Source organism: Spinacia oleracea, chromosome 3 (genome assembly GCF_020520425.1).
Source record: "Spinacia oleracea cultivar Varoflay chromosome 3, BTI_SOV_V1, whole genome shotgun sequence".
NCBI lineage: Eukaryota > Viridiplantae > Streptophyta > Magnoliopsida > Caryophyllales > Amaranthaceae > Spinacia > Spinacia oleracea.
In genome coordinates this window covers 14350417-14365588 of record NC_079489.1, presented here as the reverse complement: position 1 = coordinate 14365588, position 15172 = coordinate 14350417, and the positions used below count along the sequence as shown (strand labels likewise).

Genomic DNA, 15172 nt, shown 5'->3' with positions numbered 1-15172 from the left:
TCAGAATGTTGTATCTGAATTTCTTTCAATGGTTCAAACTCAGTTTAACCAAAAGGTTAAGAAAATAAGATCTGACAATGGAACTGAAATAGTCAATGAGTCCTGCAGAAGCATTTTTGCTAATAAAGGAATTTTGCTTGAAAAGAGTGTACCTTATGTTCCTCAACAGAATGGTAGAGTTGAGAGAAAACATAGGAGTTTGCTTGAGATTGCCAGAGCCTTAAGGTTTCATGCAGGTTTACCTAAAAAGTTCTGGGGTGAGTGTATTCTTACAGCTACTCATCTGCTCAACAAGATTCCATCCAAGGTTTTGAATGGCAAAACACCATTTGAAATCATGTTTCATACACTGCATGTTTATGACAATCTTAGAGTTTTTGGATCTCTTTGTTTTGCTCATAATTCAAATGTTCAAAGAGATAAATTTGATTCCAGAACAAAAAGGTGTTTGTTCATTGGGTATCCTGCTGGTTACAAAGCTTTTAGATTATATGATCTTGATACTCACAAGGTGTTTGTTTCTAGGGATGTGATCTTTTTTGAGACAATTTTTCCCTACAAACTATCTTCTGAAGCATTTCATTATGTTACTCCCACTTCTCAATTGGTTGATTTTAGTACCAGTTCTTGTCCATTTCCCACTCAAACCATTACACCACTTGATTCTTCCAGTCCTTCTGTTTCTCTTACTCAACATAATGACCTTACAAGTTTTTCTCCTCCACATTCTCCTGCAACTCACACCCACTCAACTCCTTCTAATTCTGCAGAATCTATACCTGATTCTGTTACTTCTGATACATCTCCTATTTCTCAGCCTGATATTACTCAAAATGAAATTATTACTGCTCCCCAAAGACAATCTACAAGACTCATCAAACCTTCTGTAATTCTACAGAATTTTGTTGGAGGTTACATTCCTCACAGGGATGTGCCAGAACCACAGACTAGTGAATCTCTCTCTTTTTCTGTTGCACCTTCTTTGCTTAATAAAGGAGATCATTTTCTTCAAACTGATGATAATTGGATATTGGGATTAGCTCTGGATAGTTATGATACTTGGGATTCTCTTTCTTTCTCTGTATTTCCATCTCCAAATGATCCTAAAACCTATCTTCAAGCTAATGATGATGACAATTGGATAACAGCCATGGAAAAAGAAATTTTTGCCCTTGAAAGTAATGATACTTGGGATTTAACTGTGTTACCTAAGGACAAGAAGGCCATAGGTTCAAAGTGGGTGTATAGAACCAAACTGAATCCAGACTACAGCATTGATAAACACAAAGCCAGACTTGTTGCCATTGGTTATCAATAAGTTGAGGGGAGAGATTTCACTCAAACTTTCTCTCCTGTTGCTAAACTAGCTACTGTGAGAATAGTTATAGCCTTAGCTGCTGCTAAAGGGTGGTCTTTGTGTCAACTTGATGTGAACAATGCTTTTCTGCATGGTTTCTTGGATGAAGAAGTGTACATGAAGCCTCCTGCTGGATATACAAAAGATAAACCTGGTGAGGTTTGCAGACTTAAAAGGTCAATCTATGGTTTAAAGCAGGCTTCAAGACAATGGAACAAGGAACTTAGTAAATTTCTGAAACTGTTAAAATTTCAGCAATCCACACAGGATTATTCTTTGTTCACCAGAAGTCTTGATGGAGAATTTTTGGTGCTTTTAGTCTATGTTGATGATATTATGCTGACTGGTACTTCTTTAACTCAAATGGAAGAAGTCAAAACTGCTCTGGATCAAGCATTTACAATTAAGGATTTAGGTCAGCTGACTTATTTCTTGGGGATTGAGGTTCACAGAACTGATGAGGGCATCTTTCTCTCACAAAAGAAGTATATTAATGACATTCTTGCAGATGCTGGTATGCTAGATTGTGAGTCTGCTCCTGCCCCTCTCTCTTGTGGACTTAAATTGTCTACTGATATTGGTGATCCCATAGATGAACCAGATGTATACAGGAGACTTGTTGGAAGGTTATTATACCTAAGCATCACAAGACCAGACTTGTCTTATTGTGTCCAACATTTGAGTCAGTTTGTGCATTCTCCAAGGGTGCCACATTTGCGTGCTGCACTTCATGTTCTCAAATATCTTAAAGGCACTTTGGACCATGGATTATGGTATTCTTCTAACACTGATTTGCAACTATCTGCTTATAGTGATGCTGACTGGAGTTCTTGTCAGTACATCAGTAGATCTCTTAGTGCCTATGCTGTTTTCCTTGGTTCTAATTTGGTTTCTTGGAAAACCAAAAAGCAAAAGAGTGTTAGCAAATCCTCTGCTGAAGCAGAATACAGAAGTATGTCTGCAACTGCTAGTGAGTTAGTTTGGATACAAGGTCTTCTGGAGGATCTTCAAGTTAGTGTTCAGCTACCTATCACTCTTCACTGTGATAATACTTCAGCTGAGCATCTTGCACACAATCCAGTTTATCATGACAAGACCAAACATCTCAAAAGAGAAATGCATTACATAAGAGAGCAAGTTGAAGCTGGTTTTATCAAGACATCTCATGTTCCTAGCTCTCAGCAACTGGCAGATTTACTCACTAAAACCCTTGCTTCCTCACTTCATCATATGCTATTTGCCAAGCTTGGACTTTTATCCAAGGTCCAGCTTGAAAGGGGAGTATATGAAATAGCTTTTATATTATTATTTTAATATATACTCTAACTGAATTCTGTTATCAGTTAGTTAGAAATACTTTGCTGATTTGTATTTATATCCTCTTGGATTGCTTGTTGCTTAAGTAATTTCTTTCTGATCCAATCTTAATACAAAATTCTCTCTGCTTTGCTTCCCTAAATTCTTTCAGTTTCTTCAAGTATACGTGACACATATACGTTTTCACAAACGCCTTTTAATATATTAGTATAGATTGAGAAACTAATGCATGATCGAGTTTTAAACACCCCATAAATTTGACTAAGGCTGCGTTCTATTCACCTAATTTTCACTTATTTTTCCTGAACTTATCTTATCTGAACTTATTAGAACTTATCAAAACTTATTTTAGTTATAAATTATACTTGGTCAACCCTTATTTTTCCTGAACTTATCTTATCTGAACTTATCTGAACTTAACTGAACTTATCTGAACTTATTTTTCCTGAAATAAGTGGAAATAAGGTGAACAGAACAGGGCCTAATTTTTTGTCGAAAATAATAAAGGCTTGCAACTTGCGACCTTTAAGTCGTGTTACTATGATATAATGCGTAGTATGACATGACACGCTTATGTGTCATGATTTAGTTAATTTGTAAATTAAAATATTTAACGTATATAACATATTATACATGTTTCATAAAAGGTAGGAAAAAATTAATATTCTAATTTACAAATGAAATCATATAATTTTTTATTTCAAAAAAATATTTATGATTTGTGTAGGAAATATTTGTTTCATTATCGACTACCTTATTACATATTTTCATAGTAAAAATATTGCATTGGTATTAAATATATTTGATGACGTATGACCTACTTGGCATTCATATGTATCATTTAGAATCCAACACGTAGGATTGCGACAACATTGTGACAACATTTATCATCACTCTTTGTGGTTAAAATATATGGGAGATAGTTTATCACTTTGAATTATTATTGAAGCATGTGTAATGCACGAGTTTGTTTTATTTTTTATTATCAATTACTTTATACTTATGTTATTAGTTGGTGTATCAAGTAGTGCACAAGTCCCGTTTAATTTTTTTGTATATGCATGAGTTTTGTGGTATTTTTTATTATTTTTTTCCATATCACTCAATTAACATAAGACACAAATTTAGGGACAAAGTAAGAAATTGATGTGGGTAAGTGAAATAAGCTTATTATGAACAATTATTATTAACAAATGATCGCATAATAAAAAATACTTTTTGTTAGACTACATCCCAAACTTATTATTTAGACTAAAAAAAAATTCGTTTTTTTAAAAATAAAAATAAATATATACAATTAACCAAAAATGGAGGACCAAACTTCATACAAACAAGGAGCCTGAACAAAACAGGCCAAAAACACACAAACTCAACCTACTGCCAACAAGCAGAGGCAAAAGCACAAAAAAGAACACTAAGCTAGCTAACAAATTAGCTAACTTTTTAAACTAAAAGTAACGACTAAAGAGAACAACTTGAGTACTCTTAACAATATCAGGGACTGTGTGCTGGATTTGCCGAAATCTTCTTGCATTCCTTCCCTTACAAAGCATGTAAACAAACACAATAGCCGTCATTCTATAAATATGGTGAAAAACCATACACTAGTGCAAAAACAGTCATTTGCGTCGGTCATTTAAGCCCATTTGCGTCGCACATTGGTGCGACGCAACTGGCTGCGACACAAATGAAAAAAGTCATTTGCGTCGCACATTTAGGCGACGCAAATAAGAGTTATTTGCGTCGCAGATTAGCTAACCTGCTACGCAAATGACATTTTTTTTAACATGTTGAAAAATCATTTGCGTCGCTGTTTAGCTAATCTGCAACGCAAATGACCTTTTTTTTAACATGCTGAAAAGTCATTTGCGTCGCAGATTAGCTAAAGTGCGACACAAATGACTTTTCAGCATATTTAAAAAAAGGTCATTTGCGTCGCAGTTTAGCTAAACATGCGACGCAAATAACTCTTTTTATTTAAAAAAATCGAGCTACACATTTTTATATTTTATGCTATATAGTGCATAGAGTATAAAATGTGCAGCTCATTTCTTAATTTTAATTCGCTATAGTTCATGAATTAACATAAATACTCATAACATAGGGGTGCAAAATACCCATCCAATAATAATAGAACAAAAATTATGTTCAGGAAATTACAAAATAAAAAGAGTTAACGTTAAGTCATCAATGATTGCCAACTTCATACATTTCTCTAACATGTTCAAAGTTATTTTTCTCCTCTCATGCCATATTGAAATGTATCCTTTGAGTGCCAGCTGCTCAGATATAACTCCACCCTGCTACAAACAGGTAAAATTTTAATGCCATAGAGCGGTTAATGAAATATTATACTGCTAATGAAAACAATAAAAATGCAATGATTCATACTTCAGCACCAGTGAATATCCAAAACGCAACCAAGCAAATGGAAAATCACAACCGAACTCAACACACATACACATTCAGAACTTATTGTAAATCAATCAGAACATCTTAACGTAAAGAGTTTTTAGGGATACTATTCTATTAGTATATACCTAGAGGGCAATTCGCAGTCCCTTATACAGTTATACCAGGACCTGTTTTCTTTGTTATTCAAGACTTTTTATAAAAGAAAATCTTAAAAACCAGAATGGCCAAGTTCAAACAGTTGCAAATTTACTTTGAAGCAGCAGTACAAAGACTTTAGATGTTCACATATTCTTAAATGCTTTATAACAACCAAGATTATATGAGGCTTTTCTTAGACAACTCTAAAATTAAGTAAACTGCACATACACAGTACAAATGACATTTTCTGCAATGACAGGAGCTTTAGTATGACGTATACACCAAACATCCCCCCCCCCTTTCTGTAGTTTTCTCCTTGCTAGTTCTAAGAGTACACAGTCCTCTTTCCTAACCTCCCACACTGAGTTTAAGACATGAAACTAGACAACTAAGCAACCAAGGGAACTATATATCTATATTTACACAAATGGAAATCACATCATGTTAAGCACACAAGGGACTATATGGACACGAGAATGGGGCATGCGATGTGAAACAAAAACATTAATTTAACCTTGTTGAGGAGTTGGCGAGCATATTTTTTTATCAGTTTTGTGGAAGACAATAGAAGCAGCAGCAGAAGTTTCAGCAGCAATCTCAGTACCAGGTTTATGTTCCCCTGCAGCCTGCAACTGAGACTCATAGAAGATAGCTCCCCATGCCAGGGTTGTCACCTTGAACGCCATCGGTAGCCCGTACTTTACATTGTCTCCTGCATCATAATATCACCCTACCAGGTCCACCTACATTCATAAAATTGATGCTAAACATGAATTTCCACTTAGTGAAACTTTACTTGATAACCTCCATTAATGAAGCACGATTAGATAAGCATAACTGTAGCGGTTACTACAAAACTAAAATTTGAAAAAACAATAATAAAGATAGCAATGATCTCTTTTTTGCGTTTCTACTCTTGCTCTTCAGTACAAGGATCCTGTTGACCTTCACCCACAACAGGTGAAGACCATGTGAGATCTTTCTCCCACTTTTGCAAGGTTAAATGCATCGTACCATCCACTGACATTCATAAAGATAGTTCAGAAACTATGAACAAAGTAGCACCTAGCAATCAGACACTAAAACAAGACACTTGCACTGATAGAACCAACAATGCACACACAGATAGAGCGAGAGAGAGTCTACTTGTTGATAGCCTGCTGCCTCAAAATGGAAGCTCAGTGGTAGAACTTTTGGAAGAAATAACATAGTTCTAATTAAGCACCAAATTACACAATCAGAAAATCTCCAGAAAAAAAAAGAAGTTTGATATAGTTAACACCCCTGAATTTAAAAAGTACAATGGGTTAAATTACTTTCCCCAAAACACTAATATGTTCCATCTTGTACAGAGATTCTCAACAATTATAACTCCAGAAAATCAAAGTCGACCTGACTTGAAATTGAATCCATCACTCAGCTACAAATCCACACTAAAGTCTAAAACCCCAGCTCATTCTCAAGCAACCTAAATAACTAAAAAAGATTGTAACTTAATGCTAATCGTACGATTCACAAAAATAAAAATTGATAACTAATTAAATCAAACAAATCAACAACACAATAAACCAATTTAATGACCAATCAAAACAGGAGAATTAAATAAAGTAAACCAACCTTGAGAAAGAAAAGAGGAGTAACAGAAGATTTGGTCGGCCAGAATGGAGGACGACAACCTCAGTACCCATGGCAGAGGCGAGTAGGTGGTAGCGGCGGCGAGAAGCGCGATCTACCGGCGAGCAGAGTAGTGCGGTGGATGGTATGGTGAGAGGATGCTTTGAACTGCACAGAACCCGTTCGTACTTGCGTCACGGATCCTTTTCCGACCTTGACCACAAGCACTAAGATGGAGGAAGAGGGTGAACGCGGCAGAGTAGAGGAGGAGGAAGAACATACGGCAGTGAGAAGAGGAGGAGGGTGAACGACGGTGAGAGGGTGAACGACGGAGGAGTTTTGTTTTAGGGTTTTTATCTCGATTTAGGGTGAACGCGCGCAGTAATGAGAATTCCTTTGAGTCATTGCGTCGCACGTTTATAAATCTGCGACCCAAATTTAAATTCATTGCGTCGCAGGTTTGTAAATCTGCGACGCAGATGACTCTATAATGTTTGGAACAGTCATTTGCGTCGCAGATTTATAAAACTGCGACGCAATGACAAATTTTTAGACTAAAATTTTAAAATTGCGTCACAGATTTATAAATGCGACACAAATTCAGCGATGCAAATGACTGTTTTTCCACTAGTGATAGTTAGACTTACAACGTAAGAGATGTTGCATTTTCACGTTCCAACAGTTAGCAAGCCTCCGAATACACAACCACTGAAGGATGTGTTTCCACACCTCATTTGAGAACATGCAGGCAAAGAACAGATGATGAATAGACTCATCTGCATCAGAGCATAACCCACAAGTATGATCACAACTAACACCAACTTTCAACAAGTTGTCACATGTAAAAAGTCTACCTAAAATGACAAGGCAGATTATAAAAATACATTTGGGATGAGAAGCATTATTACACATAATCTTCCTCCATGGCACCTTAAACATAACACCTTTCAAATTGTTGTAGAATATGTCTATTGGAATTTTTTGAATTTGTGACCCAATATTAATACCTCGAGCCCACTCCATAGCAGAATTTTTTTTCCTGATAATCCACGAAACAGGATTAGGGATAGGCATGGTATTAACATCTCTCCTTTGACATAAAAAGAATGAACCCACCTCACCCAAAGAACATCTTTCTTATTAGAAAGATTCCATAACAATTTTGAAATTGCAACTTTATTGCACAATTCAAGGTTCACAATATTCCAACCCCCCGCAACCTTGGGTAAGAAAATTTTATCCCAAATAACAAGGGCTCTCTTAGAAAGGCTTGACTTGCCTGTCCATAAGAAGCATTTGCACGTTGACTTAATCATCTTTAAGATCTTCTTAGGCGGGAGAAACACTTGACTCCAGAAAGTTTGCATCCTAAAGAGCACAGACTTTATAAGCTGAATCCTAGCTGCCATCATAAGAGAGAAGTTTGGCATACCATCCATTCTTGCAAGAATTTTCTTCACAAGGGGTTGACATTGCATAATTGTCAAATTTCTGGAAGAAAGAAGAACTCCTATATACCGAAAGGGAAGAGAGCCTTTGGTATTAGGAAAAGAATCAAAAATAGCTTTCTGCACAACATCACTAACACCACCAAAATACAAAGAACTCTTTGCCAAATTAGTTTTTAACCCTGAAGCTTATGAGAATTTAGAGAAAGCAGTGTATAATTGCTGAACAGAGCTTAGGTCTCCTCTCGCAAATAGAAAAAGTTCATCAACAAAGAAAGCATGAGTTACATTGAGTTTTTTACACCGAGGATGGAAGTGAACTTTTTTGTTATCTCTAAGCTCCAACATACATTTGTTCAAATACTCCATAAATAAAACGAACAAGTAAGGAGAAAGCAGATCCCCTTGACGCAACACTTTTGTCCCTTCAAAAGGTATAGTTAACTCATCATTGACATTGAAAGTATAGGAGACAGTTGATAAGTAAGACATAATCCACCAAATAAACTTTGAAGGGAAAATCAAGCTCAAGCATAAAGGGTCATTTCAATGAATCATAGGCTTTTTGCAAGACTATTTTTCATCATACACCTTGGAGAAATATTTTTTCTAGTATAACCTTTGACAATCTCATGACTCAGAATAATGTTGTCAAAAATTACCATCCTTTTTATAAAAGTAGATTGATACTCACCCATCAAGTAATCCATAACAGGTTGTATTCTATGGGTTAAGACTTTATAAATGATCTTATACACAATGGTACAACAAGCAATATGCCGATATTCCTTCACAATAGTATCATTATCGGTCTTGGGAAGTCAGGTGACTTAAGTGCAATTAATAGAATGAGGCTTGAAACAAGTGTCTAAGAAGTTCTGGACAACAGTAACTAACAACACCATCACATATTATATGCCATGTTTTCTTAAGGAAAAACACATTAAATCTATCAATACCGGGAGCCTTTGTAGAGTCCATCTCGAATATAGAATTATTGGTGGCATCATTGGAGCACAGAGCACAAAGACGTAATTGTTGCTCATGATTTAGGAGATGACATCTCTGGATGATGTCTTTATCAACCATCGGAAGAGACGAGGCATCAGTTCCCATAAGATCTGTTATAACCAAACGCGTGCCACGAACAATTGGGAACAAACCCTACAAATACAACGTAGAACAAATAGCAAAAACAATAATAAAAGACACAAGTGTTTGTGAGGAAATTTAGATTTCCTTCCCTCAAATATTATCGTATTATTAAGTTCTTACAAAATAACACAACAACCCCTCAATTGATGATTCCTTTCACCAATGTAATTTCCCCTCTTATTTTCTATCTAGGCCTAAACCCCCTTTTATAGGCTAAACTAGAGACCCTCGTCTAGTAGAATTATACTTGCTCCCCAAGTCTAAATAATCCTAGAGATTGTTACATAACAAAACATATCTAGTTTCCTAATTACAATTCTAATTAAACTAGGAAACAAAATATTAAACAAATAAGACTTATATTGACTCTAAGTCCGTGTCGTATTCTTGTCGACATAACTAAGTTGTGTTCAATTCCTAACAAACCTTCCCTTAAACACAACTTAGTCTCTTCGCGAACCAACGAACAACTTTCAGAGCTTGCCTTCCCTTAAGCCAAAATTCGTCTTCCAATACTTCCTTCAAATATGAAGAGGTTTTGTTTGTTACGTCGTCCCCCACAGATCACGCTCCTAGCCTTGGTGACCTCCAAATGACCTCCCTCAACATGAATAGCATAACCCAAGCCATCCAAACGACCCAAAGATATAATATTGCGATCAAATCTCGAAATATACCTCACCTCTCGAAATTTTCGAGTCTTCATATCATATGTCTTGATCTCAACCTCACCTATACCCTCAACCTTAGCCTCTTCCTCGTTAGGCAAGGTAATACACAACTCATCACTTTGTTTATAAGAAGTAAACCACTCCTTCCTACGACAAATATGTTGTGAGCATCCTGAATCCAAAATCCAACCCTATTTTGGATCCTTACTCTCCTCCACCATTAGAGTCATATACTCATCAATAACAATAGTAGTAGCACCTCTAACCCTACCGTTCCTCGACACCATCAAGTCTTCTTTGTACCTAAGACACTTTGATTGTATATGTCCTACCTCGTCACAGTACCAACACTTGATGTTAGAGTTTGTATTGCTCGCCTTCTTCTTGCCTTTCCATTTATTACTACTACCCTCCGCTACCAATTTTGCTCATCCATGGATTGATGACGACCCCCCTTGATTCATGTACCTCCCCGCTTCGAATAACGCCACCACAATATCGTCCAAAGCAATTGTTGTCTTCCCTACAAGTAAACTAGTTATCACAGAGTTATACCTTTTAGGGAGAGATGTCAACAATAAAATTTCTTTTTCCTCCTCCTCGGTTTTCACATCTAAAATCGCCAATTGGGTGATCAAGCCATTAAACTTATTTAGATGATCTTGTAGTGCGCTGTCTTCTTCCATCTCGAGTGAATAAAGCTCATTTTTTAAGAACAACGTGTTGGCCAATGACTTAGATGCGTACATCTTAATCAATTTGTCCCACAACTCTTTTGGGTTATTATCCTCTAAGATGTTGTATTTTATCTCCGGTGCAAGAGCCAATCTGATTGTACTAGTAGCTCGTAGTTGCATATCCTCCCACTTGTCCTTGTCCACCGAATCAGGTTTCTTACCTTCCAAAGTCTTGTGAAGACCTTGATGTATAAGAATATCCTTAATTGTACTTTGCCATAATGAGAAATTCGTCTTCCCATTAAAAAGTTCTACCTTGTACTTGTTCCCGGAATTATCCATGACTAAAACCCAGCTCTATAACCCAGCTACGTGGAGTCGTGGTGGTGTGTGGCCCGATAAGGTGGGTGATCGGGGCCCAACAAATGGTATTAGAGCCCAAGGTCTAGGAGCAAGATCCAATGTAGTGGGCTTCACTTGCGGTGTGAGGAGAAGCCCCTTATGTGTGCCCTCGCGATAGAAGATCATGTGTCAAAAGTCTTTCTAACAAATGTGGTGGTTAGATAGCGTGTCCCATTGGTGAAAAATGACGGTGAAAGATGGTTTCGTTTGAGGGGATGCCATAGGTTAGTGGTCCTTGGTTTAAGGGGAGGATTGTTGGGATATCAACCCAAGTCCCCCATCAGAAGAGGAGGCAAAGATTGTCTAGCATATAAGTGTTCACCTTCTCCTATTAGTATGAGGCTTTTTGGGACGGAACCCAAAAATAAATCCGTGCGGGCTAGGCCCTAAGCGGACAATATCATACTAATGTGGAGTCGTGGTGGTGGGTGGCCCGACAAGGTGGGTGATCGGGGCCTGTGAGGGGGTCGAAAAAGCACGAGGCTAATGCGTGACCTCGTCCCTCGTGGGTGTGACGCTTCTTTTTGTCAAATCAAGTGTAATTGGATTTCCTGTGAGTTTACACCTAATTGACTAGTAATATAGGAGTCGCCATTCAGTTTTTAACGACAATGAGAAAAACTGACAAAACCCGGTTATCGTGACATAAAGGGAGTGCAATTATGTTTGACCACGACGGCCGTAGGTTCCCTTGTGATCCCTGGTGGTGGGGATTGCTCAACGTACACCCGCAGGGTAGAGATTGAGGGTTCGGGGGACTGTAACTACCGAGAGGAGTACTCGCTCTTCGATAACTCCAGAGGCAGGATATCCTTACTAGCTCAGCATAAATAATTGAAGGGACATGCGTTAACTATTAAACTAATCTGAGTTGATTTTAACAATATGCAACATATAGTACTAGATCGAGCGCGATTATTTGATTTAGATTGTTTTAAGGGACCTAGCATGATAATCCAATTTCCCAAAAATATCATATTTATTAGGCGTGATCGAACAATCAGATTTAGTTAGTTTAACAGTTCATAAAAGGGCGAGGAAAGCAATTAAACCATGGAAAAGGGACACATTACGACGCACCCTTGAGAGGTGCGTCGTGGTTCTCAGAAAACTAACCGCTTTGACTTTGCTATTTCTCCTTTTATTTAGCGAATCTCAAATTTTGGGACGGGATACGTTCTGTTCGATTTATGGATCGATTGCGGCAGAACGCGTGATCAGTTTTGCAGCGTGAGGCTTAGGCTTAGGGGTTTAGAGTCAATACTCAGAATATGAATTGTGTGTTGTGATTTCACGTCGAACTTGGGCTATATTTATAGAAAAGAGTTTGTGGAAAGATAGAATTGCAGAGCTCTAATCCACAAAGAATTAGGAAAAAACACGTACCAGGTATTTTCAGCGCCCAGTGCTGGGCGTCAAAGATTTCGGCGCCCAGCTCTGGGCGTTGAAAATAGGATCCAGGCAATTTCAGCGCCCAGGGCTGGGCGTTGAAATTGCCGTTTGGGCCGTTTCTTTGTCAGATTCGGATTCCTAGAATCCGGAGTGTTTGAGATTTAATCGAGTCTTTCATTGCGTATCAATTTTATGACGGAATGCGTCTGGGCCCGTTACGAACTCTAGGCTCGTTAGGATTTTAATTAATACGTAACTCTTATTTCCGAATCATATTAGGAATAGGATTCTCGCAGTTTTCTATCTCATTTAGGATTTATGTTGGAGTGCAACACCTAATTCTGACAGGTTTCTATCTTTTATGACTTGCCACTTTTAGAAGCTACCCTTTACGGCAGTTACTATTTTTAGCAGGTTTCCATAAATAGCAGGTTTCTATAAATAGCAGGTTTCGGGTGAAACGAGAAGGGTGATTGAGATTCGTTATTTTATAGGAGATGCGTTGTCAAGTGTAGATTTATGTTTTCATCATTGAACCTTCCCTTTCGGGAATGGGGACAAAAGTAGGTGTCTACAGTTAGCCCCCACTTTGACTGAGTCCTGGAGTAAGACGATGGTCAAAGTATTAGACGGAGTGCGTCACACAAGCCATGGTGACCTGTTTTTTGCGAGGGTCTCACGAGCCCCCGAGTGATAACATTTGACTTAAGGGTCATCACTTTGAAGTGTCGACATATCCCTCACGTGTCATTGGGATTTGTCAACTGATAGTATAGAAACTTCCTCACTTTGTCATTGGAAGGATCTAAAGGTGCGTAGAAACTCCCTCACTTTGTCATTGGGAGTAGCTACAGATGTTTTCGAAATCAAAGCTGTAAAGTGTAATTGGGCCTGGCCAAGCCCAATCACGAGGTAAAAATGTTTTTAAAGATTCTCATTTTTAGGGTTAGCTAAACGAGAAAACCCCCTTGTTTTTATAGGACGTAAAACGAAGGAAAATCCAGCACATCGTCTTTTTTTGGAAAAAACGGAAAACCAATACTTTAATTTTTGGAAAAAAGGAAAAACTACTCACATCGCTCTTTTTTGGAAAAACGGAAAACCAATAACTACTCACATCGCTCTTTTTTGGAAAAACGGAAAACCAAAAGCTACTCACATCGTTTTTGGGAAAAACGGAAAACCAAAAGCTACTCACATCGTTTTTGGGAAAAACGGAAAACCAAAGGCTACTCACATCGTTTTTGGGAAAAACGGAAAACCAAAGGCTACTCACATCGTTTTTGGGAAAAACGGAAAAAAAAAGTTATTGCTACAGCGACTAAGGACCTGCGCGGTTAGTGACGCAGACCCTGCTGGCTAAAGATGGCGAGCCTGTCCGCTAAGGGTGGACACCCCGTCCGATAGAAGTGGACGAATCTGTTTTGAAATTTGTTTGTGTTTATTTTTTGAAAATAAGGACCTACGTGGTTTGCGCCGTAGACCCCGCCGGCTGAAGATGGCGAGCCTATTTCATTTTGTTTTTGAAGATTCTATTTTTCGAAAACTGAGGATCTACGCGGCTAGTGACGCCCCGCTGAAGGTGGGCGAGCCCTGTCCGCTAAGGGTGGACGCCCCGCTCGCTGGAGGTGAGCGAACCTGAATTCGTCCTTTTTGATTTGGGATTCGCGTGGATGGTGGCGCGATCTTGCCCGATTGAGGTAGGCAAGTCGTGATTTCTTTTGAGAATTTCTTTTATTCATTCTTGCAAGAGCGAATTCTTTCGAGGGATGCTCGGATTTAGTTGTAACCTGAATGTGGGTTGACAACGTGCTTAGACGGACCATTGTCTTGTGGTCATCATCTTTCATGGTTTTGAGCTAGTCTTTATGGCTCAATCTTGCCACTACCTGGGTCCTTGATTAGGGGACTATGTATAAGTGTCAATGGCGACCTTTGTCTTGAGGTCGTAAACCGGTTTTATTTTTTGAGACATCCAAACACGGGACTTCGTACATCGTAGTCTGGGAATATTGTTTTAACTTTGCATAATATATATTTTCTTTCGAGCCCCCAAGCATTCGTGCTTGACGGTCATTTCTTGTCAAAGAGGTTCCTTGGGGATACGCATTCTGTAATGTCCTTGATCGTGCTTGGGATTGTGCTCGTAAGTGCGAGCGATCTTTGTATTGGTGTGCTACTCTTAACAAAGCCGTGAGGTGCGACTTTCAGTAAAGGAATCGGCAATTTTCAAGTCGAATAAATATGGCAGGGCCCTATAGAAGTCAGAGCTGTTTTTTTTTTGGGTCTGGAATCATTTTCGGCGCCCATGCCTGGGCGTTAATGATTTCGGCGCCCAGTGCTGGGCGTTAAAAATAATTTCTGGCGAGGTTTCTTGATGACACAGCCGGCCTCTTGTTCGTCTGTTTTCCTTTTTTTTCTTTTGAACGCGTTCGTAAATGTTTGATACTTAGAAAAAGATGATATGTGTGTGCGAACGAGCGTTCATAGAATGGCCGTGGTGTGCGGTCCATTAATCAGTTTGCTTGAATTGTTTCATTTTTTTTTAGCAACGACTGATTTTGAATAGTTTGCTTAGAAGCTTGA

At 38.2% G+C, this 15172-nt stretch overlaps 1 long non-coding RNA gene across 1 annotated transcript; it reads right to left on the bottom strand.

Moving 5' to 3' along the window:
* Positions 1–4750: 4750 nt before the first annotated feature.
* On the bottom strand, positions 4751–7242 carry LOC110798334 (uncharacterized). The gene is made up of 3 exons (XR_002536056.2): positions 6845–7242; positions 5742–5970; positions 4751–4974 (listed from the first exon to the last, which is right to left on the bottom strand). It is a non-coding gene; the product is annotated as an uncharacterized lncRNA (long non-coding RNA).
* Between the last annotated feature and the right edge of the window lie 7930 nt (positions 7243–15172).